The 18,904-nt window shown below is 39.8% G+C and overlaps 1 protein-coding gene across 2 annotated transcripts in view; it reads right to left on the minus strand.

The window, feature by feature from the left end:
* Positions 1-18,904, minus strand: part of LOC118195629 (cell adhesion molecule Dscam1-like) — a 1,218,268-nt gene that overhangs the window by 1,013,425 nt on the left and 185,939 nt on the right. The gene's annotated exons all lie outside the window — the stretch shown is intronic.

Genomic DNA, 18,904 nt, shown 5'->3' on the forward strand with positions numbered 1-18,904 from the left:
TTTTTATGCATATTATGCTTCTTAATTTTCAGGATGTTCAAAAGTATTAGTAATTTTATAAAACGTGAAACAATACACAGAACAAATGGCAATCTACATCATAACATCACATTAAAGTGTAATATCGAACAAATATAATCTCAGTTTAAAAATAATCTAACTTATTCATTTTAATAAATTTTTAGAACAACGTGTGGGAAATTCGATTCAAAATATATTATGGACATTTAAAACAGTGTGGGAAGAAATACGTTGCCCTGCGCCATTTCTGCACCAGAAAAAAAAATTGCAACATTCTAAATAGAAAGCATCTGGTTTACTGTCCCCCACAGAAATTACTTTATTCCTATATGTGAAAGATATATAAACAATGCATTTCTTTTACTCTTTATTACTGAATATTTTCTTCTTGCGGGACTTATCATTTCTTGGAGCTACAAGAGATAATAATAAATTACTTTTTTCATATACAATACTACTTCCTTAAGATACAATGTAAAATATTATATTATAAAGGATAATCTTTGTTGGAAAGTCTTTGCTTTGGGGACGCATTAAAACTCTAAAAGCACTAGTAAACGTATTCGTTTTGAAAGACAAACATACATTTTTTATTACAAAAATTAACATTTCTAATGATATAGTGCTATGATTTCACAAACCGCATTATATTATAAATTACTTACAGAATATAGACTATTAAAAGACAATACCGAAAATATTGTAAAAAGACAGCACCAAAAGCATTAAACTATTGTTAAAATTTAAAATTATGCAGCAAACCTCATTTGTTTGACAGTAATATCACGACAAGCCCACAAAATCCATTGTGGTAAGGAATGCAAGACTGCACTTCTCGTTAGAAAGAGGTTTGAGCACCATAGAGGTGACTTTGCTCAGCTCCGCCCTCCCCCCCGCCCCCAATTTTCATGGAGAACACACTACAGGGTTGACGATCCGAGGATATCCAAACCTCTAGAGAGGACTTTTGGCTCGCCGCATATTTAGAGTGCCTCCATTCCTCACAGACACTATACATATACAAAGGTGGGATTACAGCCTTCTATGGGATTCGAATCCGGGCCCTTTAGTACAGCAGTCAGCGTCGCTAGCCACTATCTCGGATCGGCGGCCTGCAAAGACGTATCTGACCTAAACATTTTCAAAGTGCTTGGTATTATTGCTTAAAACTGATCTTTCTAAATATTACTGAATTATATTTTATAAGAATTGTGTCATGGCTTTCTGAAGAATAAAATAAAAGTGTTAGATACAGAAGGAAAGCTCTATTTTATTGTAAGCTAATAATTAAATCATTATGCAGTTAAATTAATGTATATCAGTTAAGTTTATATGATCTCCTTTCTCATTAAAAAAAAACTTTATTTTTCCAATAAATAGATAAGAGCATGTCTACAATTAATAATCCCTCTAAAAATAAAGACTTTTAAAATATTACTGTGGAGTATTTAGATTAGAGGTTTTTCCTTCTGCATGCTTTTCTTTATTTTTGTTTATAGTCCAGCGAATTACGAATAAGCTGTAGCAAACGAAGTATGTATAATATTAAGTAATTATTTTTTAATATACTAATTAATATACTATTTAATGTGGCGCTATTTTCACACTTTTGCTTTAGTTGTCACAATAGCTAAGAGATTACAAATGTAACATGACAAATTTATTAGAGTTATACTAAAGATTTTTTAATAACAATGATACGTAGAAGAGGAACTTTGAGATCTAACTCATTACGAAAAAGTATTGTTACGAATTTGGTATTTAAAAAGCTAATGTTAGTTCAATTATAAATTAAATGGTTTTATTTCTCGCGCAGTGCAGCGCGTGACGAATATTAAAAGAAAGCCGGAAAAATTAAAAATACTAGAGCGCGTGCGTTAAATAAATAAATATCTCTTTTTGATTTCGAGAAAGTACTGGAAAATTCTAGCGCGTGATTTTAAAAGCTTATAAAAGGAGGAAAACATCTCAGTTGTTGTAGTTGCTTAGTTTGTTGTTGTTTAGAAAACTGCTCTTGTTGATTGTAGCGAATTCGCGGATTAGCGTTCTTTAGCTGTTTTGAATTACGTTCTATTGGACATTTGAGTAGTTAAAAGATAACTACTGTGAGATATTGTAATACTGCATGATAATTTGAGAAAATTTAGGCATTTTTGTTGTGATAATAATAAATTTTTGTTCATTTTTCATCGGACTTGTGCATTCATTTCATAACGAACCCGTATGCACGCAACAATTTTTGGTGTCAGGAGTGGGGTTTGAATGTCAATAACAAGAGCGATGGAAGAACAATTCAGGCAAATGATGACTGCATTTGCTGCTTTCCAAGAAAAGATGGAAGGGGCCGTCAAATCCGTTAAGGAAGAAATGAAATTGGGCCAGGAATCCGTTAAGGAAGAAATGAAATTGGGCCAGGAATCCGTTAAGGACGAAATGAAAGCCGTTCAAGCTGGTCAAGTAAAGATTGAAGCATGTCAAGAAGAAATGAAAAGAGAAATTACCTGCATAATAGAAAATAAATTTGAAGCTAGACAGTTGACACAGTTGAAATTGACACAGTTGAAAATAAAGTTGGACAAATTGAAGAAAAAGTTTCTTTCGTAAAAGATCAAATTGAAGAAAGAGTTTCTTCGGTGAAAGAAGAAATAGAAAAAAAAGTTTCTTCTGTAAAAGAACATATAGAAGGGAGAGTTTCGGCTGTGGAGGAACGAATTGAAGGAAGAGTTTGTGCCGTCCAACACCAAATCGAACAACAAATTGATGAGAGAGTTTCTGCAGTTACCAAAGAAATGGATACTTTAAAGAAATTCGTATCGTCGGCAGGGAGCAGGAGTGATGATTTTAAATTCTTACCAATGCCTGCTCGTTCACCTCTGAAGCTATCCACATATGATGGGAAGACCTCCTGGCAGATGTATAAGACACAATTTTCTATCGTGGCGGATGCGAATGGATGGGATTCCCAAGCTAAGGCCTGTCATCTCGCCGCTTCTCTAAGAGCCGACGCAGCGGATATCCTTCAGACTCTTCCCGAAAACAAAAGGTTAGATTTCGAAGCTCTGTCCGGCGCCTTGGAGTTGCGCTTTGGGGAGAAGTGTTTAAAAGACTACAGCAGGCTCCAATTAAAATCTCGTCAACAGAAGCCTACCGAAACACTTCAGGAGCTCGCCACGGATGTTGAAAGGCTGTCCCACCTCGCCTTTTCGGAGTGCTCGACAGAAACAAGAGAAATCCTGTCGCTGCAATATTTCATCGACGGCATCCGAGATCCTGAAATACAGAAAGCTCTTCGAATGGCAGATGTAAAGGACATGAAAAGCGCTCTGTTGTACGCCATGAAGTTCGAGGCAGCCCAGCAAGCAACTAGTAGAGATCGCTACCCAGTTAGAGCTGTGCGAGTCCATGAGCCAGTGGATCAACTGATGGCTCGTTTAGATGATTTAGCCAGACAAGTCGACGCTTTGATACGGAGTAGGAGGGAGAAGAAAGTGGCTCTAAGGTGTTGGAGATGTGGTAGTGAAGGTCACCTAAGACGGAATTGCAGAGCACCCCAGGGTACGGAATATAAAGCAGATGATTTTACCAGACAAGTCAGTGGCTTGAGACGGAACATATGTGAAAAGAAACTAATTCTAAAATGCTGGAACTGCGGAGTTGAAGGCCACATACGAAGAAATTGCAGAACATCCCGAGGTACGGAAAATAAGACCATTTCCCAGCAACGACGCAGTAAACAAATTAGTGACCATATCGAGGAACGGAGGTTGTCAGATAATGAAAAACCTTGTTTTAAAGCGCTTAAAATTTATACAGTGAGTGGCAACAGTAACGGAATGTCCATTAATGGGAATATCGATGGAGTTCCTTGCGATATGATCATTGACACAGGAGCTAATGTTACCATCATTAGGAAAGATTTAGCTGAACAGTTTAAAGATAAACTTATTTGGACGCCATCCTGTGTTACCCTTCAGACTGCGTTTGGTGATAAGATCGACATAGCTGGGAAGTTAAACGTGAAAATCACATGTGGAAGTGCCGCCTACCATCACACGGCATATGTGGCAGATATTACAGATCCATGCATACTCGGATTGGACTTTTTAAGGAAATACAATTTTTCCTTAGACTTGAAAAACAACAAACTGCTTTCAGGATCTGAAGACATGACTATCCATCCTAAGAAGGGATCCTCACCTGGAAATGCCGACGCTTTGTCCGAAAGAACCAGCTCGAGAAACAGCCGAAATCATGCTAGGGTCGAAAAGAAACACCAGACTACCAGCTATTCTCCATCTCAGATGCTCTTCGGTCGAGACCTTCGTCTGCCTTGTGACCGCCTGTTTCATCGCCGTACGGATGCGCCTTCATCGCCTGAGGAACACATCCAAGATGTCAAGGCCCGTTTTGAAGTAATGCACCGTTCCGCACGAAAGCGAGTGAACTTGGCGACGGAGAAAGTGAAGACCAGATACAACACGAGAGCTACTGGACATAGATCCAACGAAGGAGACAAGGTGAGGTTGTGGAACCCGATTCAACGAAAAGGTCTCAGTCCTAAACTACAGTCACCTTCGGATGGTCCATGTACAGTGCGGAACAGACTGAATGACGTCTCCGTAAGTCTTCGAACTCTAAACCTAAAGTCGGTCATTACGACAGGTTAGCTCATTACTATGGCCATAGTACGTAATGTAAATAATTGTAAATAGTATCAGACCATGGTCCTTTTTGTTTATAAATGTGTATTTAGTATTTGATTTGTATTTAGTATTTGATTTGCATTTAGTATTTGATTTGTATTTAGTATTTGTTTTGTATTTAGTATTTGATAGCATTTGATTTGTTTAAGTTAGTTATTGCATTTATTGTTTATATTGTTTGATATTGTAATGTAATGTTTATGCCTCAGTTGCATTTATGCCACAGTTGTAAGTTTAGCTTCCTGTCCAGGGATTGTACTGCCCGGGACGTGCAGTCCTTGGGAAGGGGGCAGTGTTACGAATTTGGTATTTAAAAAGCTAATGTTAGTTCAATTATAAATTAAATGGTTTTATTTCTCGCGCAGTGCAGCGCGTGACGAATATTAAAAGAAAGCTAAGCCGGAAAAATTAAAAATACTAGAGCGCGTGCGTTAAATAAATAAATATCTCTTTTTGATTTCGAGAAAGTACTGGAAAATTCTAGCGCGTGATTTTAAAAGCTTATAAAAGGAGGAAAACATCTCAGTTGTTGTAGTTGCTTAGTTTGTTGTTGTTTAGAAAACTGCTCTTGTTGATTGTAGCGAATTCGCGGATTAGCGTTCTTTAGCTGTTTTGAATTACGTTCTATTGGACATTTGAGTAGTTAAAAGATAACTACTGTGAGATATTGTAATACTGCATGATAATTTGAGAAAATTTAGGCATTTTTGTTGTGATAATAATAAATTTTTGTTCATTTTTCATCGGACTTGTGCATTCATTTCATAACGAACCCGTACGCACGCAACAATTTTTGGTGTCAGGAGTGGGGTTTGAATGTCAATAACAAGAGCGATGGAAGAACAATTCAGGCAAATGATGACTGCATTTGCTGCTTTCCAAGAAAAGATGGAAGGGGCCGTCAAATCCGTTTAGGAAGAAATGAAATTGGGCCAGGAATCCGTTAAGGAAGAAATGAAATTGGGCCAGGAATCCGTTAAGGACGAAATGAAAGCCGTTCAAGCTGGTCAAGAAAAGATTGAAGCATGTCAAGAAGAAATGAAAAGAGAAATTACCTGCATAATAGAAAATAAATTTGAAGCTAGACAGTTGACACAGTTGAAATTGACACAGTTGAAAATAAAGTTGGACAAATTGAAGAAAAAGTTTCTTTCGTAAAAGATCAAATTGAAGAAAGAGTTTCTTCGGTGAAAGAAGAAATAGAAAAAAAAGTTTCTTCTGTAAAAGAACATATAGAAGGGAGAGTTTCGGCTGTGGAGGAACGAATTGAAGGAAGAGTTTGTGCCGTCCAACACCAAATCGAACAACAAATTGATGAGAGAGTTTCTGCAGTTACCAAAGAAATGGATACTTTAAAGAAATTCGTATCGTCGGCAGGGAGCAGGAGTGATGATTTTAAATTCTTACCAATGCCTGCTCGTTCACCTCTGAAGCTATCCACATATGATGGGAAGACCTCCTGGCAGATGTATAAGACACAATTTTCTATCGTGGCGGATGCGAATGGATGGGATTCCCAAGCTAAGGCCTGTCATCTCGCCGCTTCTCTAAGAGCCGACGCAGCGGATATCCTTCAGACTCTTCCCGAAAACAAAAGGTTAGATTTCGAAGCTCTGTCCGGCGCCTTGGAGTTGCGCTTTGGGGAGAAGTGTTTAAAAGACTACAGCAGGCTCCAATTAAAATCTCGTCAACAGAAGCCTACCGAAACACTTCAGGAGCTCGCCACGGATGTTGAAAGGCTGTCCCACCTCGCCTTTTCGGAGTGCTCGACAGAAACAAGAGAAATCCTGTCGCTGCAATATTTCATCGACGTCATCCGAGATCCTGAAATACAGAAAGCTCTTCGAATGGCAGATGTAAAGGACATGAAAAGCGCTCTGTTGTACGCCATGAAGTTCGAGGCAGCCCAGCAAGCAACTAGTAGAGATCGCTACCCAGTTAGAGCTGTGCGAGTCCATGAGCCAGTGGATCAACTGATGGCTCGTTTAGATGATTTAGCCAGACAAGTCGACGCTTTGATACGGAGTAGGAGGGAGAAGAAAGTGGCTCTAAGGTGTTGGAGATGTGGTAGTGAAGGTCACCTAAGACGGAATTGCAGAGCACCCCAGGGTACGGAATATAAAGCAGATGATTTTACCAGACAAGTCAGTGGCTTGAGACAGAACATATGTGAAAAGAAACTAATTCTAAAATGCTGGAACTGCGGAGTTGAAGGCCACATACGAAGAAATTGCAGAACATCCCGAGGTACGGAAAATAAGACCATTTCCCAGCAACGACGCAGTAAACAAATTAGTGACCATATCGAGGAACGGAGGTTGTCAGATAATGAAAAACCTTGTTTTAAAGCGCTTAAAATTTATACAGTGAGTGGCAACAGTAACGGAATGTCCATTAATGGGAATATCGATGGAGTTCCTTGCGATATGATCATTGACACAGGAGCTAATGTTACCATCATTAGGAAAGATTTAGCTGAACAGTTTAAAGATAAACTTATTTGGACGCCATCCTGTGTTACCCTTCAGACTGCGTCTGGTGATAAGATCGACATAGCTGGGAAGTTAAACGTGAAAATCACATGTGGAAGTGCCGCCTACCATCACACGGCATATGTGGCAGATATTACAGATCCATGCATACTCGGATTGGACTTTTTAAGGAAATACAATTTTTCCTTAGACTTGAAAAACAACAAACTGCTTTCAGGATCTGAAGACATGACTATCCATCCTAAGAAGGGATCCTCACCTGGAAATGCCGACGCTTTGTCCGAAAGAACCAGCTCGAGAAACAGCCGAAATCATGCTAGGGTCGAAAAGAAACACCAGACTACCAGCTATTCTCCATCTCAGATGCTCTTCGGTCGAGACCTTCGTCTGCCTTGTGACCGCCTGTTTCATCGCCGTACGGATGCGCCTTCATCGCCTGAGGAACACATCCAAGATGTCAAGGCCCGTTTTGAAGTAATGCACCGTTCCGCACGAAAGCGAGTGAACTTGGCGACGGAGAAAGTGAAGACCAGATACAACACGAGAGCTACTGGACATAGATCCAACGAAGGAGACAAGGTGAGGTTGTGGAACCCGATTCAACGAAAAGGTCTCAGTCCTAAACTACAGTCACCTTCGGATGGTCCATGTACAGTGCGGAACAGACTGAATGACGTCTCCGTAAGTCTTCGAACTCTAAACCTAAAGTCGGTCATTACGACAGGTTAGCTCATTACTATGGCCATAGTACGTAATGTAAATAATTGTAAATAGTATCAGACCATGGTCCTTTTTGTTTATAAATGTGTATTTAGTATTTGATTTGTATTTAGTATTTGATTTGCATTTAGTATTTGATTTGTATTTAGTATTTGTTTTCTATTTAGTATTTGATAGCATTTGATTTGTTTAAGTTAGTTATTGCATTTATTGTTTATATTGTTTGATATTGTAATGTAATGTTTATGCCTCAGTTGCATTTATGCCACAGTTGTAAGTTTAGCTTCCTGTCCAGGGATTGTACTGCCCGGGACGTGCAGTCCTTGGGAAGGGGGCAGTGTTACGAATTTGGTATTTAAAAAGCTAATGTTAGTTCAATTATAAATTAAATGGTTTTATTTCTCGCGCAGTGCAGTGCGTGACGAATATTAAAAGAAAGCTAAGCCGGAAAAATTAAAAATACTAGAGCGCGTGCGTTAAATAAATAAATATCTCTTTTTGATTTCGAGAAAGTACTGGAAAATTCTAGCGCGTGATTTTAAAAGCTTATAAAAGGAGGAAAACATCTCAGTTGTTGTAGTTGCTTAGTTTGTTGTTGTTTAGAAAACTGCTCTTGTTGATTGTAGCGAATTCGCGGATTAGCGTTCTTTAGCTGTTTTGAATTACGTTCTATTGGACATTTGAGTAGTTAAAAGATAACTACTGTGAGATATTGTAATACTGCATGATAATTTGAGAAAATTTAGGCATTTTTGTTGTGATAATAATAAATTTTTGTTCATTTTTCATCGGACTTGTGCATTCATTTCATAACGAACCCGTACGCACGCAACAATTTTTGGTGTCAGGAGTGGGGTTTGAATGTCAATAACAAGAGCGATGGAAGAACAATTCAGGCAAATGATGACTGCATTTGCTGCTTTCCAAGAAAAGATGGAAGGGGCCGTCAAATCCGTTTAGGAAGAAATGAAATTGGGCCAGGAATCCGTTAAGGAAGAAATGAAATTGGGCCAGGAATCCGTTAAGGACGAAATGAAAGCCGTTCAAGCTGGTCAAGAAAAGATTGAAGCATGTCAAGAAGAAATGAAAAGAGAAATTACCTGCATAATAGAAAATAAATTTGAAGCTAGACAGTTGACACAGTTGAAATTGACACAGTTGAAAATAAAGTTGGACAAATTGAAGAAAAAGTTTCTTTCGTAAAAGATCAAATTGAAGAAAGAGTTTCTTCGGTGAAAGAAGAAATAGAAAAAAAAGTTTCTTCTGTAAAAGAACATATAGAAGGGAGAGTTTCGGCTGTGGAGGAACGAATTGAAGGAAGAGTTTGTGCCGTCCAACACCAAATCGAACAACAAATTGATGAGAGAGTTTCTGCAGTTACCAAAGAAATGGATACTTTAAAGAAATTCGTATCGTCGGCAGGGAGCAGGAGTGATGATTTTAAATTCTTACCAATGCCTGCTCGTTCACCTCTGAAGCTATCCACATATGATGGGAAGACCTCCTGGCAGATGTATAAGACACAATTTTCTATCGTGGCGGATGCGAATGGATGGGATTCCCAAGCTAAGGCCTGTCATCTCGCCGCTTCTCTAAGAGCCGACGCAGCGGATATCCTTCAGACTCTTCCCGAAAACAAAAGGTTAGATTTCGAAGCTCTGTCCGGCGCCTTGGAGTTGCGCTTTGGGGAGAAGTGTTTAAAAGAATACAGCAGGCTCCAATTAAAATCTCGTCAACAGAAGCCTACCGAAACACTTCAGGAGCTCGCCACGGATGTTGAAAGGCTGTCCCACCTCGCCTTTTCGGAGTGCTCGACAGAAACAAGAGAAATCCTGTCGCTGCAATATTTCATCGACGTCATCCGAGATCCTGAAATACAGAAAGCTCTTCGAATGGCAGATGTAAAGGACATGAAAAGCGCTCTGTTGTACGCCATGAAGTTCGAGGCAGCCCAGCAAGCAACTAGTAGAGATCGCTACCCAGTTAGAGCTGTGCGAGTCCATGAGCCAGTGGATCAACTGATGGCTCGTTTAGATGATTTAGCCAGACAAGTCGACGCTTTGATACGGAGTAGGAGGGAGAAGAAAGTGGCTCTAAGGTGTTGGAGATGTGGTAGTGAAGGTCACCTAAGACGGAATTGCAGAGCACCCCAGGGTACGGAATATAAAGCAGATGATTTTACCAGACAAGTCAGTGGCTTGAGACAGAACATATGTGAAAAGAAACTAATTCTAAAATGCTGGAACTGCGGAGTTGAAGGCCACATACGAAGAAATTGCAGAACATCCCGAGGTACGGAAAATAAGACCATTTCCCAGCAACGACGCAGTAAACAAATTAGTGACCATATCGAGGAACGGAGGTTGTCAGATAATGAAAAACCTTGTTTTAAAGCGCTTAAAATTTATACAGTGAGTGGCAACAGTAACGGAATGTCCATTAATGGGAATATCGATGGAGTTCCTTGCGATATGATCATTGACACAGGAGCTAATGTTACCATCATTAGGAAAGATTTAGCTGAACAGTTTAAAGATAAACTTATTTGGACGCCATCCTGTGTTACCCTTCAGACTGCGTCTGGTGATAAGATCGACATAGCTGGGAAGTTAAACGTGAAAATCACATGTGGAAGTGCCACCTACCATCACACGGCATATGTGGCAGATATTACAGATCCATGCATACTCGGATTGGACTTTTTAAGGAAATACAATTTTTCCTTAGACTTGAAAAACAACAAACTGCTTTCAGGATCTGAAGACATGACTATCCATCCTAAGAAGGGATCCTCACCTGGAAATGCCGACGCTTTGTCCGAAAGAACCAGCTCGAGAAACAGCCGAAATCATGCTAGGGTCGAAAAGAAACACCAGACTACCAGCTATTCTCCATCTCAGATGCTCTTCGGTCGAGACCTTCGTCTGCCTTGTGACCGCCTGTTTCATCGCCGTACGGATGCGCCTTCATCGCCTGAGGAACACATCCAAGATGTCAAGGCCCGTTTTGAAGTAATGCACCGTTCCGCACGAAAGCGAGTGAACTTGGCGACGGAGAAAGTGAAGACCAGATACAACACGAGAGCTACTGGACATAGATCCAACGAAGGAGACAAGGTGAGGTTGTGGAACCCGATTCAACGAAAAGGTCTCAGTCCTAAACTACAGTCACCTTCGGATGGTCCATGTACAGTGCGGAACAGACTGAATGACGTCTCCGTAAGTCTTCGAACTCTAAACCTAAAGTCGGTCATTACGACAGGTTAGCTCATTACTATGGCCATAGTACGTAATGTAAATAATTGTAAATAGTATCAGACCATGGTCCTTTTTGTTTATAAATGTGTATTTAGTATTTGATTTGTATTTAGTATTTGATTTGCATTTAGTATTTGATTTGTATTTAGTATTTGTTTTCTATTTAGTATTTGATAGCATTTGATTTGTTTAAGTTAGTTATTGCATTTATTGTTTATATTGTTTGATATTGTAATGTAATGTTTATGCCTCAGTTGCATTTATGCCACAGTTGTAAGTTTAGCTTCCTGTCCAGGGATTGTACTGCCCGGGACGTGCAGTCCTTGGGAAGGGGGCAGTGTTACGAATTTGGTATTTAAAAAGCTAATGTTAGTTCAATTATAAATTAAATGGTTTTATTTCTCGCGCAGTGCAGCGCGTGACGAATATTAAAAGAAAGCTAAGCCGGAAAAATTAAAAATACTAGAGCGCGTGCGTTAAATAAATAAATATCTCTTTTTGATTTCGAGAAAGTACTGGAAAGTTCTAGCGCGTGATTTTAAAAGCTTATAAAAGGAGGAAAACATCTCAGTTGTTGTAGTTGCTTAGTTTGTTGTTGTTTAGAAAACTGCTCTTGTTGATTGTAGCGAATTCGCGGATTAGCGTTCTTTAGCTGTTTTGAATTACGTTCTATTGGACATTTGAGTAGTTAAAAGATAACTACTGTGAGATATTGTAATACTGCATGATAATTTGAGAAAATTTAGGCATTTTTGTTGTGATAATAATAAATTTTTGTTCATTTTTCATCGGACTTGTGCATTCATTTCATAACGAACCCGTACGCACGCAACAATTTTTGGTGTCAGGAGTGGGGTTTGAATGTCAATAACAAGAGCGATGGAAGAACAATTCAGGCAAATGATGACTGCATTTGCTGCTTTCCAAGAAAAGATGGAAGGGGCCGTCAAATCCGTTTAGGAAGAAATGAAATTGGGCCAGGAATCCGTTAAGGAAGAAATGAAATTGGGCCAGGAATCCGTTAAGGACGAAATGAAAGCCGTTCAAGCTGGTCAAGAAAAGATTGAAGCATGTCAAGAAGAAATGAAAAGAGAAATTACCTGCATAATAGAAAATAAATTTGAAGCTAGACAGTTGACACAGTTGAAATTGACACAGTTGAAAATAAAGTTGGACAAATTGAAGAAAAAGTTTCTTTCGTAAAAGATCAAATTGAAGAAAGAGTTTCTTCGGTGAAAGAAGAAATAGAAAAAAAAGTTTCTTCTGTAAAAGAACATATAGAAGGGAGAGTTTCGGCTGTGGAGGAACGAATTGAAGGAAGAGTTTGTGCCGTCCAACACCAAATCGAACAACAAATTGATGAGAGAGTTTCTGCAGTTACCAAAGAAATGGATACTTTAAAGAAATTCGTATCGTCGGCAGGGAGCAGGAGTGATGATTTTAAATTCTTACCAATGCCTGCTCGTTCACCTCTGAAGCTATCCACATATGATGGGAAGACCTCCTGGCAGATGTATAAGACACAATTTTCTATCGTGGCGGATGCGAATGGATGGGATTCCCAAGCTAAGGCCTGTCATCTCGCCGCTTCTCTAAGAGCCGACGCAGCGGATATCCTTCAGACTCTTCCCGAAAACAAAAGGTTAGATTTCGAAGCTCTGTCCGGCGCCTTGGAGTTGCGCTTTGGGGAGAAGTGTTTAAAAGAATACAGCAGGCTCCAATTAAAATCTCGTCAACAGAAGCCTACCGAAACACTTCAGGAGCTCGCCACGGATGTTGAAAGGCTGTCCCACCTCGCCTTTTCGGAGTGCTCGACAGAAACAAGAGAAATCCTGTCGCTGCAATATTTCATCGACGTCATCCGAGATCCTGAAATACAGAAAGCTCTTCGAATGGCAGATGTAAAGGACATGAAAAGCGCTCTGTTGTACGCCATGAAGTTCGAGGCAGCCCAGCAAGCAACTAGTAGAGATCGCTACCCAGTTAGAGCTGTGCGAGTCCATGAGCCAGTGGATCAACTGATGGCTCGTTTAGATGATTTAGCCAGACAAGTCGACGCTTTGATACGGAGTAGGAGGGAGAAGAAAGTGGCTCTAAGGTGTTGGAGATGTGGTAGTGAAGGTCACCTAAGACGGAATTGCAGAGCACCCCAGGGTACGGAATATAAAGCAGATGATTTTACCAGACAAGTCAGTGGCTTGAGACAGAACATATGTGAAAAGAAACTAATTCTAAAATGCTGGAACTGCGGAGTTGAAGGCCACATACGAAGAAATTGCAGAACATCCCGAGGTACGGAAAATAAGACCATTTCCCAGCAACGACGCAGTAAACAAATTAGTGACCATATCGAGGAACGGAGGTTGTCAGATAATGAAAAACCTTGTTTTAAAGCGCTTAAAATTTATACAGTGAGTGGCAACAGTAACGGAATGTCCATTAATGGGAATATCGATGGAGTTCCTTGCGATATGATCATTGACACAGGAGCTAATGTTACCATCATTAGGAAAGATTTAGCTGAACAGTTTAAAGATAAACTTATTTGGACGCCATCCTGTGTTACCCTTCAGACTGCGTCTGGTGATAAGATCGACATAGCTGGGAAGTTAAACGTGAAAATCACATGTGGAAGTGCCGCCTACCATCACACGGCATATGTGGCAGATATTACAGATCCATGCATACTCGGATTGGACTTTTTAAGGAAATACAATTTTTCCTTAGACTTGAAAAACAACAAACTGCTTTCAGGATCTGAAGACATGACTATCCATCCTAAGAAGGGATCCTCACCTGGAAATGCCGACGCTTTGTCCGAAAGAACCAGCTCGAGAAACAGCCGAAATCATGCTAGGGTCGAAAAGAAACACCAGACTACCAGCTATTCTCCATCTCAGATGCTCTTCGGTCGAGACCTTCGTCTGCCTTGTGACCGCCTGTTTCATCGCCGTACGGATGCGCCTTCATCGCCTGAGGAACACATCCAAGATGTCAAGGCCCGTTTTGAAGTAATGCACCGTTCCGCACGAAAGCGAGTGAACTTGGCGACGGAGAAAGTGAAGACCAGATACAACACGAGAGCTACTGGACATAGATCCAACGAAGGAGACAAGGTGAGGTTGTGGAACCCGATTCAACGAAAAGGTCTCAGTCCTAAACTACAGTCACCTTCGGATGGTCCATGTACAGTGCGGAACAGACTGAATGACGTCTCCGTAAGTCTTCGAACTCTAAACCTAAAGTCGGTCATTACGACAGGTTAGCTCATTACTATGGCCATAGTACGTAATGTAAATAATTGTAAATAGTATCAGACCATGGTCCTTTTTGTTTATAAATGTGTATTTAGTATTTGATTTGTATTTAGTATTTGATTTGCATTTAGTATTTGATTTGTATTTAGTATTTGTTTTCTATTTAGTATTTGATAGCATTTGATTTGTTTAAGTTAGTTATTGCATTTATTGTTTATATTGTTTGATATTGTAATGTAATGTTTATGCCTCAGTTGCATTTATGCCACAGTTGTAAGTTTAGCTTCCTGTCCAGGGATTGTACTGCCCGGGACGTGCAGTCCTTGGGAAGGGGGCAGTGTTACGAATTTGGTATTTAAAAAGCTAATGTTAGTTCAATTATAAATTAAATGGTTTTATTTCTCGCGCAGTGCAGCGCGTGACGAATATTAAAAGAAAGCTAAGCCGGAAAAATTAAAAATACTAGAGCGCGTGCGTTAAATAAATAAATATCTCTTTTTGATTTCGAGAAAGTACTGGAAAATTCTAGCGCGTGATTTTAAAAGCTTATAAAAGGAGGAAAACATCTCAGTTGTTGTAGTTGCTTAGTTTGTTGTTGTTTAGAAAACTGCTCTTGTTGATTGTAGCGAATTCGCGGATTAGCGTTCTTTAGCTGTTTTGAATTACGTTCTATTGGACATTTGAGTAGTTAAAAGATAACTACTGTGAGATATTGTAATACTGCATGATAATTTGAGAAAATTTAGGCATTTTTGTTGTGATAATAATAAATTTTTGTTCATTTTTCATCGGACTTGTGCATTCATTTCATAACGAACCCGTACGCACGCAACAATTTTTGGTGTCAGGAGTGGGGTTTGAATGTCAATAACAAGAGCGATGGAAGAACAATTCAGGCAAATGATGACTGCATTTGCTGCTTTCCAAGAAAAGATGGAAGGGGCCGTCAAATCCGTTAAGGAAGAAATGAAATTGGGCCAGGAATCCGTTAAGGAAGAAATGAAATTGGGCCAGGAATCCGTTAAGGACGAAATGAAAGCCGTTCAAGCTGGTCAAGAAAAGATTGAAGCATGTCAAGAAGAAATGAAAAGAGAAATTACCTGCATAATAGAAAATAAATTTGAAGCTAGACAGTTGACACAGTTGAAATTGACACAGTTGAAAATAAAGTTGGACAAATTGAAGAAAAAGTTTCTTTCGTAAAAGATCAAATTGAAGAAAGAGTTTCTTCGGTGAAAGAAGAAATAGAAAAAAAAGTTTCTTCTGTAAAAGAACATATAGAAGGGAGAGTTTCGGCTGTGGAGGAACGAATTGAAGGAAGAGTTTGTGCCGTCCAACACCAAATCGAACAACAAATTGATGAGAGAGTTTCTGCAGTTACCAAAGAAATGGATACTTTAAAGAAATTCGTATCGTCGGCAGGGAGCAGGAGTGATGATTTTAAATTCTTACCAATGCCTGCTCGTTCACCTCTGAAGCTATCCACATATGATGGGAAGACCTCCTGGCAGATGTATAAGACACAATTTTCTATCGTGGCGGATGCGAATGGATGGGATTCCCAAGCTAAGGCCTGTCATCTCGCCGCTTCTCTAAGAGCCGACGCAGCGGATATCCTTCAGACTCTTCCCGAAAACAAAAGGTTAGATTTCGAAGCTCTGTCCGGCGCCTTGGAGTTGCGCTTTGGGGAGAAGTGTTTAAAAGACTACAGCAGGCTCCAATTAAAATCTCGTCAACAGAAGCCTACCGAAACACTTCAGGAGCTCGCCACGGATGTTGAAAGGCTGTCCCACCTCGCCTTTTCGGAGTGCTCGACAGAAACAAGAGAAATCCTGTCGCTGCAATATTTCATCGACGGCATCCGAGATCCTGAAATACAGAAAGCTCTTCGAATGGCAGATGTAAAGGACATGAAAAGCGCTCTGTTGTACGCCATGAAGTTCGAGGCAGCCCAGCAAGCAACTAGTAGAGATCGCTACCCAGTTAGAGCTGTGCGAGTCCATGAGCCAGTGGATCAACTGATGGCTCGTTTAAATGATTTAGCCAGACAAGTCGACGCTTTGATACGGAGTAGGAGGGAGAAGAAAGTGGCTCTAAGGTGTTGGAGATGTGGTAGTGAAGGTCACCTAAGACGGAATTGCAGAGCACCCCAGGGTACGGAATATAAAGCAGATGATTTTACCAGACAAGTCAGTGGCTTGAGACGGAACATATGTGAAAAGAAACTAATTCTAAAATGCTGGAACTGCGGAGTTGAAGGCCACATACGAAGAAATTGCAGAACATCCCGAGGTACGGAAAATAAGACCATTTCCCAGCAACGACGCAGTAAACAAATTAGTGACCATATCGAGGAACGGAGGTTGTCAGATAATGAAAAACCTTGTTTTAAAGCGCTTAAAATTTATACAGTGAGTGGCAACAGTAACGGAATGTCCATTAATGGGAATATCGATGGAGTTCCTTGCGATATGATCATTGACACAGGAGCTAATGTTACCATCATTAGGAAAGATTTAGCTGAACAGTTTAAAGATAAACTTATTTGGACGCCATCCTGTGTTACCCTTCAGACTGCGTCTGGTGATAAGATCGACATAGCTGGGAAGTTAAACGTGAAAATCACATGTGGAAGTGCCGCCTACCATCACACGGCATATGTGGCAGATATTACAGATCCATGCATACTCGGATTGGACTTTTTAAGGAAATACAATTTTTCCTTAGACTTGAAAAACAACAAACTGCTTTCAGGATCTGAAGACATGACTATCCATCCTAAGAAGGGATCCTCACCTGGAAATGCCGACGCTTTGTCCGAAAGAACCAGCTCGAGAAACAGCCGAAATCATGCTAGGGTCGAAAAGAAACACCAGACTACCAGCTATTCTCCATCTCAGATGCTCTTCGGTCGAGACCTTCGTCTGCCTTGTGACCGCCTGTTTCATCGCCGTACGGATGCGCCTTCATCGCCTGAGGAACACATCCAAGATGTCAAGGCCCGTTTTGAAGTAATGCACCGTTCCGCACGAAAGCGAGTGAACTTGGCGACGGAGAAAGTGAAGACCAGATACAACACGAGAGCTACTGGACATAGATCCAACGAAGGAGACAAGGTGAGGTTGTGGAACCCGATTCAACGAAAAGGTCTCAGTCCTAAACTACAGTCACCTTCGGATGGTCCATGTACAGTGCGGAACAGACTGAATGACGTCTCCGTAAGTCTTCGAACTCTAAACCTAAAGTCGGTCATTACGACAGGTTAGCTCATTACTATGGCCATAGTACGTAATGTAAATAATTGTAAATAGTATCAGACCATGGTCCTTTTTGTTTATAAATGTGTATTTAGTATTTGATTTGTATTTAGTATTTGATTTGCATTTAGTATTTGATTTGTATTTAGTATTTGTTTTGTATTTAGTATTTGATAGCATTTGATTTGTTTAAGTTAGTTATTGCATTTATTGTTTATATTGTTTGATATTGTAATGTAATGTTTATGCCTCAGTTGCATTTATGCCACAGTTGTAAGTTTAGCTTCCTGTCCAGGGATTGTACTGCCCGGGACGTGCAGTCCTTGGGAAGGGGGCAGTGTTACGAATTTGGTATTTAAAAAGCTAATGTTAGTTCAATTATAAATTAAATGGTTTTATTTCTCGCGCAGTGCAGCGCGTGACGAATATTAAAAGAAAGCTAAGCCGGAAAAATTAAAAATACTAGAGCGCGTGCGTTAAATAAATAAATATCTCTTTTTGATTTCGAGAAAGTACTGGAAAATTCTAGCGCGTGATTTTAAAAGCTTATAAAAGGAGGAAAACATCTCAGTTGTTGTAGTTGCTTAGTTTGTTGTTGTTTAGAAAACTGCTCTTGTTGATTGTAGCGAATTCGCGGATTAGCGTTCTTTAGCTGTTTTGAATTACGTTCTATTGGACATTTGAGTAGTTAAAAGATAACTACTGTGAGATATTGTAATACTGCATGATAATTTGAGAAAATTTAGGCATTTTTGTTGTGATAATAATAAATTTTTGTTCATTTTTCATCGGACTTGTGCATTCATTTCATAACGAACCCGTACGCACGCAACAATTTTTGGTGTCAGGAGTGGGGTTTGAATGTCAATAACAAGAGCGATGGAAGAACAATTCAGGCAAATGATGACTGCATTTGCTGCTTTCCAAGAAAAGATGGAAGGGGCCGTCAAATCCGTTAAGGAAGAAATGAAATTGGGCCAGGAATCCGTTAAGGAAGAAATGAAATTGGGCCAGGAATCCGTTAAGGACGAAATGAAAGCCGTTCAAGCTGGTCAAGAAAAGATTGGAGCATGTCAAGAAGAAATGAAAAGAGAAATTACCTGCATAATAGAAAATAAATTTGAAGCTAGACAGTTGACACAGTTGAAATTGACACAGTTGAAAATAAAGTTGGACAAATTGAAGAAAAAGTTTCTT

This window comes from Stegodyphus dumicola, chromosome 12, assembly GCF_044657685.1.
Source record: "Stegodyphus dumicola isolate Sdum_Otavi_A_Nest chromosome 12, ASM4465768v1".
Classification (NCBI taxonomy): domain Eukaryota; kingdom Metazoa; phylum Arthropoda; class Arachnida; order Araneae; family Eresidae; genus Stegodyphus; species Stegodyphus dumicola.